This window comes from Littorina saxatilis, linkage group LG16, assembly GCF_037325665.1.
Source record: "Littorina saxatilis isolate snail1 linkage group LG16, US_GU_Lsax_2.0, whole genome shotgun sequence".
Taxonomy (NCBI): domain Eukaryota; kingdom Metazoa; phylum Mollusca; class Gastropoda; order Littorinimorpha; family Littorinidae; genus Littorina; species Littorina saxatilis.
The window spans coordinates 52,032,558-52,054,665 of NC_090260.1; the positions used below are offsets into that span (position 1 = coordinate 52,032,558).

A 22,108-nucleotide genomic window follows, 5' to 3' on the forward strand; every position below is an offset into this window, starting at 1 on the left:
TGGTTACAGCAGCGAGAGTAGGATGCTGGGGTCAGACTAGAAGTGTTTCACCTGTAGCCTTGGTTACAGCAGCGAGAGTAGGATGCTGGGGTCAGACTAGAAGTGTTTCACCTGTATGGATACTGACAACACACCCTTTCCGAGCTCATAATGGGCAATTGCACGAAACAGTTGTCAGTGAGACATAGTTAGCAACATGTTGATTGATGTTTTTACATTTAGTCAAGTTTTGACTAAATGTTTTAACGTAGGGGGGGAATCGAGACGAGGGTGTGGTGTGTGTGTGTGTGTGTGCGTGTGTGTGTGTGTGTGTGTGTGTGTGTGTGTGTGTGTGTGTGTGTGTGTGTGTGTGTGTGTGTGTGTGTGTGTGTGTAGAGCGATTCAGACTAAACTACTGGACCAATCTTTATGAAATTTTACATGAGAGTTCCTGGGAATGATATCCCCGGACGTTGTTTTCTTTTTTTCGATAAATGTCTTTGATGTCATCATATCCGGCTTTTTGTAAAAGTTGAGGCGGCACTGTCACACCCTTATTTTTCAATCAAATTGATTGAAATTTTGGCCAAGCAATCTTCGACAAAGGCCGGACTTCGGTATTGCATTTCAGCTTGGTGGCTTAAAAATTAATTAATGACTTTGGTCATTAAAAATCTGAAAATTGTAAAAAAAACTTTATTTTAATAAAACGATCCAAATTTACGTTCATCTTATTCTTTATCATGTTCTGATTCCAAAAACATATAAATATGTTATATTTGGATTAAAAACAAGCTCTGAAAACTAAAAATATAAAACTTATGATCAAAATTAACTTTCCGAAATCACGTAGCGCTACAGTACATTGTTTTTTCAAATATAGTGATATCGACACGTAGTTCTATTGAGACGTAGTGATAATGGCATGTGTGCATTGTGGCAATAGCACTACGTGCCGATAGCACTACTGTTTTTGGCAATTTGTGTCGATAGCACTACAGAAAATAGCGCAAACGATACGTAGCACAAATGACACGTAGCGCTAGCGGGACGCACCGGGGAATAGTAAGCACAAGGAAGGAAAATACGCACACAAAACCACGTTTTTCTCAAGCGGTATAACGAATAGCCCCAGGACTCTAGATTTAGAATTATATTGTTAAAATCTGTCAAAAAATGTGGTAGCAACCCCAACCCCGTCGGGTTGACCCAAGTGGTCTCTGGCCGACAGACTCCCGTGCTTGCAATCAAATTTTGCTGCCCATTCGCTTTGCTAGATTTAGCTGAGACCAAATGAAAAGTTACGTCAAATCAAAGTCTGTGACGCATAATTTTGCTTTAGTTTCGTCCACATGCAAAGACCTGTAACTTTATAGAGTGCTTCGCAGAGCATGGTAGAGGAAGGGCTCCTAATATGGACCACCTCCTGTTCTGACAAACTAACAGCACTAGAGCGCTCAAAACAATTTCATTGGCTGTAATCACCCTCTCTGGATAACTTGCACATGTCAAAATAATTGCAAAAACACAAACCTCAAAACCGGTAGGCTTTTTCTCTTTTTTTCACTTTTGGCAGTGTCCACTCTAAATTTGCCGCCTAAAACGGACTCGTTTCTGTCCACAGTCAAAGCTTTTATCACACAAAAATAGCTACATATGACAGCTAAGTCCGTATTTGTTACATTTTAGCAGTGTTGACCCCGAGTTTCTGCTGCAAACAAAAAATAATTGCAAAATCTCAAAGTATGTGGGAGTCCCCTAATATGGACCACCTTCAACAAATCGAAGAAAATAAAAGCTAAATGCTATTTTTATTAAATCATCCAGAAGCTTGCTGGAAATAACCTATAACTAGCCTTCGAGATTTAAAAAAAAATCACAAATAGTCTTATTTTCGTGGAAGTTGATAATTTCACTTATTTTCACTCTGTTTTTGATAAGCTTCTTTAGTTTCCTGGTGTGCTTCTAATAATGCTCTCATCAACCCGAAACAGATAAATCTAAAGCATATTTTGATTAGTCTGACTTGCAAACTAAGTTGTATCATGTTATTTTGAAGTATATGGGGCTTTTTACAGTGATTCTAGAAGTCCGCTTCAGTGGTCCATATTAGGCGCCCAGGCTCCTAATATGGACCCTTTGTGTTTTTTTCTGTATTTAATTTTTGCTGAATATCTATCAAAGCTATTTAACTCTAATTAGGCCTAACGGTTAACCTAAGAGAGAAGGACTACGTAACACAAAATGAAACTTCTTCGCAAGAAAACAAGCTAGTTATCAGCGTAAAACAAAAAGTGGTCCATATTAGGAGCCCTTCCCCTAGATTTATTGTAATAACAATGAACAGTCTTACGAGCTTGGGGTGTCATTGAGTTTTGCAGCACTGCACGAACATGATACTGAAAGTCCCCCTGTTCTGATCATTGATATCCTGCTTAATCATGTTTCTTATCTAAATACTCATTCTCTGTTGTTTATCGGACACAAAGTAACTCACTGCGACAAAGCAACACAGCATGTGTACAGGTAGTGCCATATATTGAATAGGAATATTGCCATTGGTAGAACAAGCTTATGTTAATGCATGTGTCCGGGGCCTGTGGTTTGTAAAGGGCACAATTCGCCCTGTCTTGATATCGGAGGATCGGGTCTTGCCGTGTTGCTGCCTTTCTCTAACTTCACGCTCAGTGTCAGTGTGTGCTGGGCGACCTAAAGAAGTGTGTAGGCCCTGAAATCATGATATTCAACGTGGCAAAGCAACCATTGCTGCATGAGTATTGATCAAAGCGTCTGTGTGCCCTATTGAACAGTCTTTGAACACGACAAAATCGCCATTGAATGTCAACTAGCACACGTGAATATGAATGGCTGGGAAACGTTGTAGACGGTCTCACGAGAAACTATGCACAGGGTGGACACATTTTAAGTCTGCTCTCACGTGTTTTGTTTGAGTTGACTCTTACTTGATACTCACCAGTGAATATACAGCATGTTGACTGTGTTGTTTTGTGTTGTGTCTCGTGTCTGTTACTTGATACTCACCAGTCAATATACAGCATGTTGACTGTGTTGTTTTCTGTTGTGTCTCGTGTCTGTTACTTGATACTCACCAGTCAATATACAGCATGTTTACTGTGTTGTTTTGTGTTGTGTCTCGTGTCTGTTACTTGATACTCACCAGTCAATATACAGCATGTTGACTGTGTTGTTTTCTGTTGTGTCTCGTGTCTGTTACTTGATACTCACCAGTGAATATACAGCATGTTGACTGTGCTGTTTTCTGTTGTGTCTCGTGTCTGTTACTTGATACTCACCAGTGAATATACAGCATGTTGACTGTGTTGTTTTGTGTTGTGTCTCGTGTCTGTTACTTGATACTCACCAGTGAATATACAGCATGTTTACTGTGTTGTTTTGTGTTGTGTCTCGTGTCTGTTACTTGATACTCACCAGTCAATATACAGCATGTTTACTGTGTTGTTTTCTGTTGTGTCTCGTGTCTGTTCACTTTAAAGGCCGTTATGTCGAAGTTCTTGTGGACGTTTTGTGTTGTCCAGATTTAAGATTAAACATTTCTTAGTTTGTTTACTTTTGCTATTCTTTAAATTAAAGAGATTCTTTGTGCAGCCGCTGCAGCAACGACGTTCTGAATTAGTAGTGACGTCATGAAAACACATCCATCTTACAGTCAACCTGCGCACACTTACATGGCTTTAAGTATGTCTTTGCTCCAGACATTTCCGTCAACTGCGTAGTTTATTTTTACCGCAGAGATTCTTGTTTTTCTGATCTCAGTTGGAGAATCTTAGAACACACAGACAAACATAACGTCACGCTCATAAGACAATTGCCTTTGTCATATTTTGATGTTTTTAGAAAAACCCAACAATCCTTCTTTGGTTTTTGAACAATCTGCCTATCCCATTTTAGTTATAAGTTGCAAACTGCCTATCTTGAGCGGTGACAGCTGGATGAACGTGAGATAAAGAGCTGACAGCAACATTTTCAATCAGCAAAACTGCTTAACAACCCACAAAGAGCTTTTGCATTCTTTCACATTCTCAAAACAAGTCTTCCTGTATCACACAGAAAAAGTGCCTAACTCAAGCAACAAGATCGGCAGTTTTGTTTACGTTACTATGGCAACGGTTTTCGATGGTCTGAGAGTTTGTACTCTCTGAAACATTATAGGTACCCTTCCAGTAGCTTTCCCTGTAGATTCCATACAGAAATGCCTAACTCTGAGATAGGTATGTTTCTTATGAATGTGACGATAAACCAAAAAGACAAAAATAACACAAAAACAAAACAAAACAAAACTATAACTCTAAGCGCAATAATCTTCATCCGGTCAATCAATCAATCGATGGCAAGGCATGCGGACACCAACATATATCAATCAATCGATGGCAAGGCATGCGGACACCAACATATATCAATCAATCGATGGCAAGGCATGCGGACACCAACATATATCAAGCAATCGATGGCAAGGCATGCGGACACCAACATATATCAATCAATCGATGGCAAGGCATGCGGACACCAACATATATCAAGCAATCGATGGCAAGGCATGCGGACACCAACATATATCAATCAATCGATGGCAAGGCATGCGGACACCAACATATATCAATCAATTGATGGCAAGGCATGCGGACACCAACATATATCAAGCAATCGATGGCAAGGCATGCGGACACCAACATATATCAATCAATCGATGGCAAGGCATGCGGACACCAACATATATCAATCAATCGATGGCAAGGCATGCGGACACCAACATATATCAATCAATCGATGGCAAGGCATGCGGACACCAACATATATCAATCAATCGATGGCAAGGCATGCGGACACCAACATATATCAATCAATCGATGGCAAGGCATGCGGACACCAACATATATCAAGCAATCGATGGCAAGGCATGCGGACACCAACATATATCAAGCAATCGATGGCAAGGCAAGCGGACACCAACATATATCAATCAATCGATGGCAAGGCATGCGGACACCAACATATATCAATCAATCGATGGCAAGGCATGCGGACACCAACATATATCAATTTGAAGATACGGGAGACAGTCAAACTTTGGGCTTGCCTTGGGAAGCGTGAGAAAAAAATCGCACGTTGAAAGCATAGGGTCAAATCTCTGACACCTAGTGTGTGTTGCTTTGAAATGTTGCTTTGAAATGTTGCCTGATACTTTGTTAGCTGGTGATTGAAAACAGACAATGACGGCGATTGAACCATGTCTCTTTACACTCGCTCTGCACGTACACAACGCAAGCCCTTCTCTGTGCCTTTCAAGTCATTGAATTGGAATCCGAAATAGCTTTTGGGAACCTCTCTGCAAAACGGTTGTGAAAAGATTTTGACTGAATTGAGATCAATCACTGTAACAGTCACAAAGAGAGAGAGAGAGAGAGAGAGAGAGAGAGAGAGAGAGAGAGAGAGAGAGAGAGAGAGAGAGAGAGAGAGAAAGCGAGAGAGACTCGGTGGGAGAGAGAGAGAGAGAGAGAGAGAGAGAGAGAGAGAGAGAGAGAGAGAGAGAGAGAGAGAGAGAGCGAGGAAGAGAGAGAGCGAGCAAGAGAGAGAGCGAGCAAGAGAGAGAGAGCGAGCAAGAGAGAGAGAGAGCGAGGAAGAGAGAGAGCGAGCAAGAGAGAGCGAGCAAGAGAGAGAGCGAGGAAGAGAGAGAGAGCGAGCAAGAGAGAGAGAGAGAGAGAGAGAGAGAGAAAGAGAGAGAGAGCGAGCAAGAGAGAGAGAGCGAGCAAGAGAGAGAGAGAGCGAGGAAGAGAGAGAGCGAGCAAGAGAGAGCGAGCAAGAGAGAGAGAGCGATCAAGAGATAGAGAGAGAGAAAGAGAGAGAGAGAGAGAGCGAGCAAGAGAGAGAAAGCGATCAAGAGAGAGAGAGAGAGAGAGAGAGAGAGAGAGAGAGAGAGAGAGAGAGAGAGAGAGAGAGAGAGAGAGAGAGAGACGCAGACGCAGATAATTTATTCAATAGGCCATAGCCCCTTATGAAGGATCGGAGTGTGAACAAATGATTAACGTTGCAAATAATTTAACTCATCAGGTGCAAAAAAGGTACAACATAACAATCGCACAACACTACGGATTAAAACATACATTACACGTTATTTAACTAAGAGGTTAAAACATCTCTTAATTTAAAGGCTTTATACAAATACAAGGATACATTTCTAACAACAGTTTCTTGAGGGGAAGCCAGGAGCAAGCTGAGTCTAAAAGTGCTTGGGTTTTTATAATATTTAAATGGGATAAATTTTTCTCTTAATCTGTTTAAGTATGGACAACACAAAACAAAATGGACTTCATCATCTTGCTTTACTTTACAAAGGGGACACATTAACTGATCGGCATCATGCTGTTTATATCGGTTAGCATGCACATTTATTTCTGAAATACCGAATCGAAACCTAGTCATAATAAACTTTAGATGTCTATCCACATTCAACAAAAGGTAGGGTTTAATGTCATGTACAGTACAAAATGTCCGATAAACAGCAAATCTATCACTATTTTGAATATGATAATCCCACTCTTGCCATCTGCAATCGACCAACCTTTCCCTAAAAACACGCAGAAACTCTTTTTCATTAACAACGCCCTGGTTCAACCACACAAAACCAAAACCGTACTCATACAATTTACAACGGACACTTGAGGCCCAGTTCTTTTTACCACTCTCATCCATTTTATACAACATATCATATGATTTACGAGGAAGTCTGTGCGCCTCCATCTTTAACAATTTCATCCAGTAGCTAACGCATCTTAAAATAGAATTCAAATATATCGGATATCTGTTTGTCTCACCATATACCAGGTGAGAGAGAGAGAGAGAGAGAGAGAGAGAGATAGACAGAGAGAGAGAGAGAGAGAGAGAGAGAGAGAGAGCGCGATCAAGAGAGAGAGAGAGCGAGCAAGAGAGAGAGCGTTCACGAGAGAGAGAGAGAGAGAGAGAGAGAGAGAGAGAGAGAGAGCGATCAAGAGAGAGAGAGAGAGAGAGAGCAAGAGAGAGAGAGATATCAAGAAAGAGAGAGAGAGAGAGAGAGAGAGAGAGAGAGAGAGAGAGAGAGAGAGAGAGAGAGAGAGAGAGAGAGAGAGAGAGCTAAAACAAAGCCCCCCTGACACCCCGACAAGGCGTCGCCCCTGGACCCCTGCCTCGTTTTGGACCTAATCCAGCCCTACATTGCATGGCAAGTTGGGAAGGAACTCGCTTGACTCAGACAATCAATGTGTACATCAAACTAAAGGAACTCTCGTTAATTTGCCAACCAATCATGAACATTCTTACAAACTTGGCTTGACACTGAAGTTTATTGCTGAATACACGTAAGACTGAACGTCAACCTGTTTTGGTCTGAGTTGTGTCAGCGTAATGAATCTCGTGTCTTCTCTATAATTACCTGTAATTCTTTTTTTGTTGGAAGGTCAAGATTGTAAGCAATGGCGACAAAGTAACACAACACACCTACACGTTCTGACATGTATTGAATAATGATCAATGTATCGATTGAACACTGGATTTCCCTTCTTTGAGCCATGTGACGTCAGAGGCCGACAAAATTTCATATTTAGGCGGCCAACCGAGACTACAAAATAGTGCATGTTTGTGTGCGTTCAATCATAAAAACTAAAAGGAATTCTAACCAGAATTGACCAGAATTGATCGATACATAAATGTTATTAGTCTCGACAGTCATTGTTCACCTCGACCGCTAGCGCGGTCTGGGAGGAACACTGACTGTCTCGATCTGTGTAAGATGTCATATTTTGGTCAAAAATACAAATAACGTATAATATTTGTATTGGTAGCCAAAGCTATATACACTTGGCGTGTCTGGGGATTGTCAAGGACATTTTGGAAGGTCAAAAGCAACGGAGACAAAGTAACACGACCCACCTACATGTTCTGACATGTATTGGATAATGATCAAAATATCCCTTGGTAGCCAACACGAGCTGTCCCTTAACGGAGGGTCGGGTCTTGGCGTGTCTGGGGACTGGCCTATGTTTTGGACACAACACGAGCTGTCCCTTTACGGAGGGTCGGGTCTTTGCGTGTTCCTGCCTTTCTCTAGCCAAACACTAAGGTACTGTCAGTGTGTGCAGGGCGCTTTAAAGGAGTGTCTGGGCCCTGACGTCTTTGTATCCAACGTGGTAAAGAAACCATTGCTGTGCAGTTATCAAAGCCTCTGTGTGCCTTCTTGAACAGTCTTTTGAACACGACACAATCACCATTGAATGTCAACTAGCACACGTCAATATGAATGGCTGGGGACACGTTGATGACGGTCTTACTAACAACTATACACAGGGTGGTCCACACTAACAACTATACACAGGGTGGTCCACACTAACAACTATACACAGGGTGGTCCACACTAACAACTATACACAGGGTGGTCCACACTAACAACTATACACCGGGTGGTCCACACTAACAACTATACACAGGGTGGTCCACACTAACAACTATACACCGGGTGGTCCACACTAACAACTATACACAGGGTGGTCCACACTAACAGTTTTTATTTCACGTTCATATTCTCACTTTATTTTCATCGACGGTATTGACGGGGCCGGCTATTGTTTATAGAGAAACATTCAAATAACATTTATCAATTATCGATGGCCGAAGCTTTTTATTTATTTTTGCAGCTAGCATGACGGAATCTTTCATGGCTGCGTTGGGAGCAGTGGGCAGGGGTGACTGAAGAAATGAAAACCCAGTTAGGACAAGATTGCCAATTTAAGGAAAAGATAATCTAGAGTTATCTTCTTCTCTCACCAAGACGCCGTGTGCATGTCACTCATCTGACTGGACTGTGTCTCTAGCTGTTCACGTCAGCTGACTCAGAGAGTGAGTGTCATTCACACTGAATATACACATTAAGATTGAGACGTGTGCATGTCACTCATCTGACTGAACTATGTCTCTAGCTGTTCACGTCAGCTGTCTCAGAGAGTGACTGTCATTCACAGTGATATGTACACAAATCGACAAACCTTCTCTGTACATGTTTAGGAACAAGCTGTGAAAATATTCTAACATGAATATTTTGGAACTATATAGACAATACCCGCTATTACGAGCTAGTCGTGTGACAGAGAGTTTTCTTGCACACGAGACTGTAGATGTTTCACGACGGCTTTAGCCGGAGTGAAACAGCAGCAGTCGAGTGTGCAAGAACACTCTCTGTCACACGACTAGCTCGTAATGGCGATTATGTCTCACAGCTTCAACAGAGGAGAGAACAAACACGTTTTGCGTACTCACGCTTGATAAACATAAACACAGGAGCAGCCATTGTGGAGAGATCTACTTTTTGACGAAAGTGAACGAACAACTATGAATGACGTCTCGGTATATGTGAATGACGTCACAGTCATCGTCACAGTCTGTATCTTTTGAAGCATCGCAATCTTCATGACGTCTTTCTGTGTCTGCATCCGCGAAATGTTTGTTCTTTCCGGGATCTTTGTCATCTATGTTCACAACTCTGTCCTTATAGTGTCAGACTAACAGGCCTCCTGAGCGAGCCACTTTCCAAGGACAGCTAAACTCGCGTATGGAAACAGTACTGTCGTCTGGGATGCCGTTTTCAGTATTCTGAGCGTTGGAGAATTTGTAAAGAGAAGAAACGATAACAGCAGGAGAAATAAAAGTCGTGTGTGCATTTTGGGGTTTTTTGGGGGACGATTTCGAGTTTGAATCCGTTCTTGCACATGCTCCAAAGCGCGTAACATACAATCTTGCACACGTTTGCTTTAGTAGTGGCAAAGAAGGAAAGCGTGTGACATTACAAACTTAGGGTTAGTGTTTTGGATCACCGACAGTGCGGACTTCTGGAAGATTTTGTTTGTTAAACTATGCTTATATTGCGATGTTGGCACGGTGTGCTTGCTCGACTGTTGCTCGTAAAACTCATTCTTTACAGTCACTTTGGGGTGGTAACAAGTTTTTATTCGGTAGCACAAAAGAAGAAACAAACACATTTGTCAGGTCAGTGGAATGGTTTATCAAGGCTATAGTAGGTGTTCATGTTCTCTCACCATTACTCTGTATGAACCACACATAGCTGTGTTACCTATGCGCGGTATGTCAGTGTGTTTTAAATATGGAGAAGCCATGTTTGCTGCTCAGTGTACACACTGACTCAGATCGTCAGTGTTTCGCTTTCACTCACCCCCCCTCCCCCCCCCCCCCCCCCCGTCTTCACACACACACACCCAACCTCCTCCAAACATCTCTCTCTCTCTCTCTCTCTCTCTCTCTCTCTCTCTCTCTCTCTCTCTCTCTCTCTTAACACATACTACAAAAAGACATACAACCAAAATCTCAGGGACAGCGCGTTATGACTCGAACCTGTCCCGTCCCAGAGTTCATAGCGAGTCTCTATGAGCGCGTCGTCAAGACTGATCACGTGACTGGCTGAAGGGGCGTGGCCAGAGTGTGCTGGCTGTGTGTCACTGTGTCTATTTATCAAAGCGTGTTGTGTGAATGTCAGTTAAAAGTCTGGGTTTCTCAGGGCGTCGTCACTGTTGACTTGTGCACACATACAGTCCAGAACATTCCTTACTGACGGTCTTCACTTGAGCCCAAAGTCGACACAGTCCTTTTGCCAAACATTCAGCTCCGAAGCTTCAAAAAGCAAAATTCGCCAACTTTACTTGAGGCTTCAGGTTACTTACTTCTACACTGACGCCAACTTTACTTGAGGCTTCAGGTTACTTACTTCTACACTGACGCCAACTTTACTTGAGGCTTCAGGTTACTTACTTCTACACTGACGCCAACTTTACTTGAGGCTTCAGGTTACTTACTTCTACACTGACGCCAACTTTACTTGAGGCTTCAGGTTACTTACTTCTACACTCAGATTGTTTTTGACTCTGTGTTCTTCTGCATGAAATGATTTGCTGTTCTTCTGCCTGATTGGACTTGCTGTTCTTCTGCCTGATTTGACTTGCTGTTCTTCTGCCTGATTTGACTTGGTGTTCTTCTGCCTGATTTGACTTGCTGTTCTTCTGCATGATTTGACTTGGTGTTCTTCTGCATGATTTGACTTGCTGTTCTTCTGCATGACAAAACTTGGTGGAATTGCCAAACCAGTCCCTATACCCAGCACATTCAGAAGCCAGAGAGTAATACGATATTCTACAAGTCCCTGCATAACTGTGAACACTGACTGAAAGAAAGCTATTGTAACCAAGGCAACCTTGAACGCTGAATCGATATCGTAGGACCACGTGGTTCTTTTGACAAGAAATATCAACAAGCAGCCAACAAACCAACCAACCCACCAACCAACCAGCCAACAAACCAACCTGAACATCTGATCGTTTACTCACAGGTAAGATTGTATGTGTGCATGTATTGGTTATATCCTTGATACACTGGCTGCATAGTTTAACGTCTGCTTAAATATGGTTTATTTATCAAATCAACTCGACTGCTAGCGTTCCAAAAATCCAGACTGAAAACATAACAACAAGAAATGTCATCTATTTTAACGTGTTTTTTAATTTTTTGATTACATATTGATCAATAATTGAAGATCACAGGTAGAGGTATAGGTAGAGATCGAGAGATCGAAACAGATCGGGACAGATCGGGACAGATCGAGACAGATCGGGACAGATCGAGACAGATCGGGACAGATCGGGACAGATCGGGACAGATCGGGACAGATCGAGACAGATCGAGACAGATCGAGACAGATCGAGACAGATCGAGACAGATCGAGACAGATCGGGACAGATCGAGACAGATCGGGACAGATCGGGACAGATCGAGACAGATCGAGACAGATCGAGACAGATCCGGACGGACGGACGGACGGACGGGAAAGAGAAAAAGCGAGAAATTAGTTTGCGGTCTTGACATCGAACATATTCAATGCGTGGTTTGTGCTGTTCCTTGCAATAATCTGATCCTTGTTAGTCTGTCAACATCGCACTGTTCCTTGCAATAATCTGATCCTTGTTAGTCTGTCAACATCGCACTGTTCCTTGCAATAATCTGATCCTTGTTAGTCTGTCAACATCGCACTGTTCCTTGCAATAATCTGATCCTTGTTTGTCTGTCAACATCGCACTGTTCCTTGCAATAATCTGATCCTTGTTAGTCTGTCAACATCGCACTGTTCCTTGCAATAATCTGATCCTTGTTAGTCTGTCAACATCGCACTGTTCCTTGCAATAAACTGATCCTTGTTAGTCTGTCAACATCGCACTGTTCCTTGCAATAAACTGATCCTTGTTAGTCTGTCAACATCGCACTGTTCCTTGCAATAAACTGATCCTTGTTAGTCTGTCAACATCGCACTGTTCCTTGCAATAATCTGATCCTTGTTAGTCTGTCAACATCGCACTGTTCCTTGCAATAAACTGATCCTTGTTAGTCTGTCAACATCGCACTGTTCCTTGCAATAATCTGATCCTTGTTAGTCTGTCAACATCGCACTGTTCCTTGCAATAATCTGATCCTTGTTAGTCTGTCAACATCGCACTGTTCCTTGCAATAATCTGATCCTTGTTAGTCTGTCAACATCGCACTGTTCCTTGCAATAATCTGATCCTTGTTAGTCTGTCAACATCGCACTGTTCCTTGCAATAAACTGATCCTTGTTAGTCTGTCAACATCGCACTGTTCCTTGCAATAAACTGATCCTTGTTAGTCTGTCAACATCGCACTGTTCCTTGCAATAATCTGATCCTTGTTAGTCTGTCAACATCGCACTGTTCCTTGCAATAATCTGATCCTTGTTTGTCTGTCAACATCGCACTGTTCCTTGCAATAATCTGATCCTTGTTAGTCTGTCAACATCGCACTGTTCCTTGCAATAATCTGATCCTTGTTAGTCTGTCAACATCGCACTGTTCCTTGCAATAATCTGATCCTTGTTAGTCTGTCAACATCGCACTGTTCCTTGCAATAAACTGATCCTTGTTAGTCTGTCAACATCGCACTGTTCCTTGCAATAAACTGATCCTTGTTAGTCTGTCAACATCGCACTGTTCCTTGCAATAATCTGATCCTTGTTAGTCTGTCAACATCGCACTGTTCCTTGCAATAATCTGATCCTTGTTAGTCTGTCAACATCGCACTGTTCCTTGCAATAATCTGATCCTTGTTAGTCTGTCAACATCGCACTGTTCCTTGCAATAATCTGATCCTTGTTAGTCTGTCAACATCGCACTGTTCCTTGCAATAAACTGATCCTTGTTAGTCTGTCAACATCGCACTGTTCCTTGCAATAAACTGATCCTTGTTAGTCTGTCAACATCGCACTGTTCCTTGCAATAATCTGATCCTTGTTAGTCTGTCAACATCGCACTGTTCCTTGCAATAAACTGATCCTTGTTAGTCTGTCAACATCGCACTGTTCCTTGCAATAATCTGATCCTTGTTAGTCTGTCAACATCGCACTCTTCCTTGCAATAATCTGATCCTTGTTAGTCTGTCAACATCGCACTGTTCCTTGCAATAATCTGATCCTTGTTAGTCTGTCAACATCGCACTGTTCCTTGCAATAATCTGATCCTTGTTAGTCTGTCAACATCGCACTGTTCCTTGCAATAATCTGATCCTTGTTAAAGTGATTTATCAACATTTGCCATCCTTGAGGACACTTGTGACGCTGTGTTCTCGGTAACTCTTTACAACACCAGTGCTATCAGTGGGAAATACTCATCCTTAAGACGTACTGTTCAATCGTATTACCCTTGTTTGCATTCTAACTAGCAGTGAGGTAACTCTTTAAAACACCAGTGCTATCAGTGGGAAATACTCATCCTTAAGACGTACTGTTCAATCGTATTACACTTGTTTGCATGCTAACTAGCAGTGAGGTAACGGTACTGCAATAACAGGAACATTTTTTATACAACTACTGAGAATGTTTTTTTAAATCTGTCGAAGGGCATAAAGTCACCGTTGGTCAACACGTGTGTTGTGCTTATGCTATCTTCCCAGCGAACACCGTATGTTGATTAATATGAAGCAACTGCTCTGTCACTGAATACCCCTACATATTTCTTGACATGCGGTAGTGTCAAGTTTACCGTAGTGTCAAGTTTACCGTAGAGTCGAGTTAGTTTCTATCCCCTGAGCTGCAACTTTTAGCTCGCCTTTGCTTCATTCAGTATATTCGATAATTTTTATCCCAAAACAACCCATCAACAACCAATGATGCATTCATGGAAACAATTCACACATTGTTAAACATAAGTTCACGACAATATTTTCAAAACAACCAACAGAGGTAGAACATGTTCCAGCGTGTCTAGAGAAACCGCGAGAAAAATCCCAAGACGGGTGTACAGGGAGAGATCTAGTGATCCCGTACGACAGCCTGCTGTGTGTCGCTTTCACATCCCACCTGGCACTTTATTCACATCCCACCTGGCACTTTATTCACATCCCACCTGGCACTTTATTCAATGTTGAGTGAAAGCAGACAGTGTCTGTGATTTAACTGGTCTACTCTTCACCAAAGCGGGAGGTGTTGAGGCTATGTGGAGCGGTATCACTACAAAAGGCGCTGCATTTCAGCAATCACGCCGTGGATTCTTTTCAAACTTTTCAGAATGTTACGCCTACTTTCCGGACGTTCTTCAAATAAAATGTCTGATAGTTAAAGGTATTTGTTCAGATGATTATGCAAAGTTTTCAAACCCGTCTCTGAGTTGCGGGTCTCTCACAACATGCTGCGGTACCCCAGCAATATAAAAAAATTAAAAAAATGTCGAGTGTGTTTGCAGTTCTTGCAAATTCAAACCAGTTGCTACACGAAAATAAAACTTTAGCGCTGTTGGTATCAATCATTTTTTTCTGTTCACATGCGAAGTCAAGAAGTTTTTGAACGCAATCCTATGACGTTTTCCAGAACATCGCATAACATTTGAATTAATACCTCTAACAATCCGAAATGTTACTCAAAGTACATCAATTATGAAGGCATCATATCCTGAAAGTTTCAAGGAATTGCACCCGGTCGTTGCTGAAATACAGCGCTGTATGTAACGATACCCGTCACAATTGCCGCAAAACGTCCCGTAGAAGGGACCATTCGTGTGTAGCGCTGGAGGTTGCCACCCCCCCCTCTCTCTCTCTCTCTCTCTCTCTCTCTCTCTCTCTCTCTCTCTCTCTCTCTCTCTCTCTCTCTCTCTCTCTCTCTCTCTCTCTCTCTCTCTCTCTCTCTCTCTCTCTCTCTCTCTCTCTCTCTCTCTCTCTCTCTCTCTCTCTCTCTGGCCCGTCCCAGAGCTCAGAGCGAGTCTCTAAGAGCCGTCGTCAAAAACATAATGATGGACTGACTGGAGGGGCGTGGCCGGTCTGTTGCTGTGTCACTGTGTCAATGTCCTGTGCTGTCAGTTTCAGTTTGCTATTCTCAGGGCGTCGTCACTGACGACCGTTGCATGAATACAGTTCACAGTTCACAACGTCCACCTATGTTGACCAAGTTTGGTTTTTTTAGCCGAGACCAGCTGTGCTGCAGCAGGTCAATCAGAATTGTAGTAACTGTGTGGCAACTGTGTATCAACACGCTGCAATGCAGGCGTTAGATCGACGTTACAGGAAGCGACTGAAGTGACTGTGTGTAGGGATATATCCGTACCAGGTCAGATAGAGCCATTTGAGTGGGTACGGATATATCCGTACCTGGGAGACAATGAGTTAAGGTAGTTCACTGGACCCGTTAAATATAATTTGGTTTCTCCCAAAAGTTGGTTATTTTTTAAGTTCGATCTGTCTGCTATGCATTCAGCATAAAAAAAATATGGGGTAGTGGGTTCGTTTCGGAGCTATGAGTCTCGGAAGACAGTGCCCGTTTTGAATTTTGGACCGAAAAATCGAAAAATGGGTATGTTTTGAAAACGGCCAATTACACAAACATCTGCATAGGAATAGTCATTTAAAAAATATCACCCAAAGCAGCAATGGGCAGGTAACGAAGTGCACTGGTAAACGAAAATGTTGCGCATACTCAAACTTTGTGACGTCACGTCTTTTGCCAGAGTTTATTTTAAATTTGTTCCTCATGTTGAGGTATTTTATTGCTGGTAGCCTGGAAATAAATTACGATTTGATGAGATGGGTTGTAAACGCAAGAGCGATCAAAACGGCATTAAAAAAAACCAAAAAAACGACAGGTTGGTAGTGTTTTTAGGGGGGGTTCACTCCCTTGATTAACCCCACCCTTTGCACTATTACTGTCCAGTGTGCCTCAGAAAAATATGTGTCACGATAATGTAAAGGGCTGTTGTCCGATCATTTGTCACAGATATATGAGCCAACTAAATTATGTTTTTAAAAACCACTGTTACATATGACCTCTGTTGAAAGTCAAAGGTCACCGCAACTTTGAAAGGCCACAAGTCCGATTCAAATGTAATAAAAACGCCAATCAAAAGGTGGAGGTCACTTGTTTGATACAAGTGTAATAATAAAAATTAATAATCAAGGCTTGGTTTATAATTTTGCTTAATAGTGCGTACTGTTATTTGTTACGGTTTGAAGGCTGGGACTTTTTGAGGGTGGAATTAAAGCAATTTTTCGCCTTATGGGCCCCTTATGCCTCGAAGGACTTCAATTATTGTATTATCTGCTGCCAGCGTACAGTAGAAAGAGGGCTGCATACACAAGACACTTGTTCTTAATACTACTGGCTGTTATTCTAGTTCAAACACCGGTTTTAACATGTGGTATTCTGATGCAATCACGCTGTGAGCATCACGGGTTGGGAGACACTCTCTTACCTGCTACCGGAGCTTCAATGTTAGCTTTGGTGATTATTACGATGTCACTGGCAAAGAGAACGGCTTTGTACCGATTTCATTAGATGCCCACGTGTTTTTGACCTCGTGGTTGGTAGGCGTGTCGCATTGTTTTTATTTCTGGCGGTGTCGTCATTTTCTGACGTCATTTGTTCTGGGCCGCGTCACCACACTTCCGCTGCCTGAAAAATGTGACGTTTGTTCTATTTACGTCATTCGAATGTTCGACGTGTTCTTCTTCTTCTTCTTCTTCTTCTTCTTCTGCGTTCCCTGTTCGATGTGTTCGAATTCCCAGCCTGCCAGGAAAAAATGGCGACACAACTCAGTGGCTTCCCTTTGTGTATGAAGAGTAATATCCCTGTCTCCATTTGACCTGCCTTAAGTGCCAACACTTGCATAACCCTACTTCCTGAAGTAGACTCCACTAAATTGACTTGAGGCTTGACGTTATGATTTGGTGGCCAAGACTGAGAATGATGTGACTGTGTTCGCTGGCATCTCTGGCCTTCACTACATTGACTTGAGGCTTGACGTTATGATTTGGTGGCCAAGACTGAGAATGATGTGACTGTGTGTTCGCTGGCATCCCTGGCCTTCACTAAATTGACTTGAGGCTTGACGTTATGATTTGGTGGCCAAGACTGAGAATGATGTGACTGTGTGTTCGCTGGCATCCCTGGCCTTCAATATCTCTTGACAGTAGTGTCCAGTGTACATTACTGACGAGTTAAATATCATTTGTATTCTCTGAGTGACAAGGTTTTGCTCGCCCTTGCTTCATTCAGTATATTATACATTATTGGATAACATAACATCAATCACAAACAAATAGAAATCAATTCGTCTATTGCTAGACATAATTACATAAAACCATATTTTCTAAAGAACAAGACAGTGGTAGAACATGTGCCCGCTTGTCTAGAGAAACCGCGATCACAATCCCAGGACGGGTACATGAGAAGAAATCTATTAATCCCAGACGACAGCTTTGTATGTGTCGCTTTCAAATCACACCTTATTCACGTCTGCGTAAAAGCAGCCAGTGTCTGCGATTGAACTAGTTCTCTCTGCGCTTATCTCTCTTAAACCATTTATTGTACTTCAAATCGCGAGTCCAAAAAATATTTGTATAGAATCGTGAAGAAAAAAAAACGTTGAAAAGCTTTTGACTGAACTTAGAATAAAGATTGTTGATCATTTGAGATAGGGAGAGAGAGAGAGAGAGAGAGAGAGAGAGAGAGAGAGAGAGAGAGAGAGAGAGAGAGAGAGAGAGAGAGAGAGAGAGAGAGAGTGAGAGACAGACAGACAGACAGACAGACAGACAGACAGACAGACAGACAGACAGACAGACCGAACAAACGAACGAATGGTTAACTGTGTAGGCCGTCGGCCCATTGCAAAAAGAGAACAGTGGGCTGGGGAAGTAAACGATAAACTCGAACAATACACAATAGTTGGACATTCCGACTGTTGGAATAACGCGTCTCGGATACCTTATCACTGTCAGTGTCTTTTCTCAAATTGTAACTTTTTTCACTGGAGCATTGACGACAGGGGGTGGGGGTTGGCGGACCCGTAACGGACTATATACTCTCGATTTTTTTTCTTGATCTGTAAAGCATTGAGTCTAAAAATACGCTGCCAAGCACCTTTCATTGATTATTCTGGAATCAGACATAATTATGTTTTAAGTCAAATCGTACACAGTAGGGATCAGCTTAAACATCTTTTGACAGTTGTGTCGTGTTTACATATTGTTGTTCACTCTGACTTGACAAGTTTTTGCTCGCTTGTGCATAATTAATTACATTTGATTATTGGACCAAAAAAAGACAAATGCAATTGACCAATCTATCGATTGCTGCACTTGGGTAGACCCAACCACGTACAAGGCAGAACATGTCCCGGCTTGTTTAGAGAACCCGCGAGAAAATCCCCAGACGAGCGCAAAAGTAGAGATCAGCCTATACTGTCTGTCGCTTTGAAACCACACCTGGCACTTTATTGAATGTTGACAGAAAGGCTACAATGACGGCGATTGAAGTCCTTGCCAACTGTTTAGAATATTGCTCAAAAGCAGACTCTGTAAACAGTGTTCACTGATTTTAGATCGCACATTGTCAAGTACACACGGTGTCGAAGAGCTGAACATTGACAGGGTGACCGACTTCCTTCGCTTCTTAGCTGTCAAACGTAACGTGTGTCTGTGGGTTAGAAAGAGAAAGAGAGAGAGGGAGAGAGAGACAGAGAGAGACAGAGAGAGAGACAGAGATAGAAAGAGAGAGAGGGAGATAGAGAGAGAGAGAGATAGATAGATAGATAGAGAGACAGACAGACAGACAGACAGACAGACAGAAAGAGAGAGAGAGAGAAAGAGACAGAGGGACAGAGAGACAGAGAAGGAGAGAGAGAAAAAATAAAATAGTGAAAGAGAAAGAGCGAGAAATGAGTTTGCGGTCTTGACATCGAGCGTTAAACAAGAGAATGTCATGAGCATGTCAAGACCGACCCTCCCTTAAAGAGACAGCTCGAGTTTCAACCCAACATGTTCAATGCGTGGTTTGTGCTGGGTGAGTATCATGTTATCAGCATTTTCAAGGGAAACCATAGAAACATTATACGATGTTAGTCTGTCAACATCGCACTGTTCCTTGCAATAATCTGATCCTTGTTAGTCTGTCAACATCGCACTGTTCCTTGCAATAATCTGATCCTTGTTAAAGTGATTTATCAACATTTGCCATCCTTGAGGACACTTGTGACGCTGTGTTCTCGGTAACTCTTTACAACACCAGTGCTATCATTGGGAAATACTCATCCTTAAGACGTACTGTTCAATCGTATTACCCTTGTTTGCATTCTAACTAGCAGTGAGGTAACTTTTTTCAACACCAGTGCTGTCATTGGGAAATACTCATCCTTAAGACGTAGGCCTACTGTTCAATCGTATTACCCTTGTTTGCATTCTAACTAGCAGTGAGGTAACGGTACTGCAATAACAGGAACATTTTTTATACAACTACCGAGAATGTTTTTTAAATCTGTCGAAGGGCATAAAGTCACCGTTGGTCAAAACGTTTGTTGTGCTTATGCTGTTTTCCCAGCGAACACCGTATGTTGATCAATATGAAGCAACTGCTGTGTCACTAAATACCCCTACATATTTCTTGACATGCGGTAGTGTCAAGTTTACCGTAGAGTCGAGTTTATTTCTATCCCCTGAGCTGCAACATTTAGCTCGCCTTTGCTTCATTCAGTATATTCGATATTTTTTATCCAAAAACAACCCATCAACAACCAATGATGCATTCATGGAAACAATTCACACATTGTTAAACATAAGTTCACGACAATATTTGCAGAACAACCAACAGAGGTAGAACATGTTCCAGCGTGTCTAGAGAAACCGCGAGAAAAATCCAAAGACGGGTGTACAGGGAGAGGTCTAGTGATCCCGTACGACAGCCTGCTGTGTGTCGCTTTCACATACCACCTGGCACTTTATTCACATCCCACCTGGCACTTTATTCACATCCCACCTGGCACTTTATTCACATCCCACCTGGCACTTTATTCACATCCCACCTGGCACTTTATTCACATCCCACCTGGCACTTTATTCACATCCCACCTGGCACTTTATTCAATGTTGAGTGAAAGCAGACAGTGTCTGTGATTTAACTGGTTCACTCTTCACCAAAGCGGGAGGTGTTGAGGCTATTTGGAGCGGTATCACTACAAAAGGCGCTGCATTTCAGCAATCACGCCGTGGATTCTTTTCAAACTTTTCAGAATGTTACGCCTACTTTCCGGACGTTCTTCAAATAAAATGTCTGATAGTTAAAGGTATTTGTTCAGATGATTATGCAAAGTTTTCAAACCCGTCTCAGAGTTGCGGGTCTCTCACAACATGCTGCGGTACCCCAGCAATATAAAAAAAATAAAAAAATGCCGAGTGTGTTTGCAGTTCTTGCAAATTCAAACCAGTTGCTACACGAAAATAAAACTTTAGCGCTGTTGGTATCAATCATTTTTTTCTGTTCACATGCGAAGTCAAGAAGTTTTTGAACGCAATCCTATGACGTTTTCCAGAACATCGCATAACATTTGAATTAATACCTCTAACAATCCGAAATGTTACTCAAAGTACATCAATTATGAAGGCATCATATCCTGAAAGTTTCAAGGAATTGCACCCGGTCGTTGCTGAAATACAGCGCTGTATGTAACGATACCCGTCACAATTGCCGCAAAACGTCCCGTAGAAGGGACCATTCGTGTGTAGCGCTGGAGGTTGCCACCCCCCCCCCCCCCCTCTCTCTCTCTCTCTCTCTCTCTCTCTCTCTCTCTCTCTGGCCCGTCCCAGAGCTCAGAGCGAGTCTCTAAGAGCCGTCGTCAAAAACATAATGATCGACTGACTGGAGGGGCGTGGCCGGTCTGTTGCTGTGTCACTGTGTCCATGTCCTGTGCTGTCAGTTTCAGTTTGCTATTCTCAGGGCGTCGTCACTGACGACCGTTGCATGAATACAGTTCACAGTTCACAACGTCCACCTATGTTGACCAAGTTTGGTTTTTTTAGCCGAGACCAGCTGTGCTGCAGCAGGTCAATCAGAATTGTAGTAACTGTGTGGCAACTGTGTATCAACACGCTGCAATGCAGGCGTTAGATCGACGTTACAGGAAGCGACTGAAGTGACGGTGTGTACGGATATCTCCGTACCAGGTCAGATAGAGCCATTTGAGTGGGTACGGAGATATCCGTACCTGGGAGACAATGAGTTAAGGTAGTTCACTGGACCCGTTAAATATAATTTGGTTTCTCCCAAAAGTTGGTTATTTTTTAAGTTCGATCTGTCTGCTATGCATTCAGCATAAAAAAAATATGGGGTAGTGGGTTCGTTTCGGAGCTATGAGTCTCGGAAGACAGTGCCCGTTTTGAATTTTGGACCGAAAAATCGAAAAATGGGTATGTTTTGAAAACGGCCAATTACACAAACATCTGCATAGGAATAGTCATTTAAAAAATATCACCCAAAGCAGCAATGGGCAGGTAACGAAGTGCACTGGTAAACGAAAATGTTGCGCATACTCAAACTTTGTGACGTCACGTCTTTTGCCAGAGTTTATTTTAAATTTGTTCCTCATGTTGAGGTATTTTATTGCTGGTAGCCTGGAAATAAATTACGATTTGATGAGATGGGTTGTAAACGCAAGAGCGATCAAAACGGCATTAAAAAAAACCAAAAAAACGACAGGTTGGTAGTGTTTTTAGGGGGGGTTCACTCCCTTGATTAACCCCACCCTTT

General features: G+C 42.3%; 1 protein-coding gene across 4 annotated transcripts in view; it reads left to right on the forward strand.

Moving 5' to 3' along the window:
* Nucleotides 1–22,108, forward strand: part of LOC138951216 (uncharacterized) — a 214,233-nt gene that overhangs the window by 89,207 nt on the left and 102,918 nt on the right. Inside the window, exons 1-2 of one of the 4 annotated variants that reach the window (XM_070322870.1) lie at nt 10,436–10,706; nt 10,883–11,377. The exons of 1 other annotated variant lie outside the window; for it this stretch is intronic. The gene's annotated coding sequence lies outside the window, so the exon portion shown is untranslated. Of the gene's footprint in view, nt 1–10,435; nt 10,707–10,882; nt 11,378–22,108 lie in introns of those variants that run through there. 2 more of the 4 variants (XM_070322873.1, XM_070322876.1) reach the window with 2 other exon arrangements.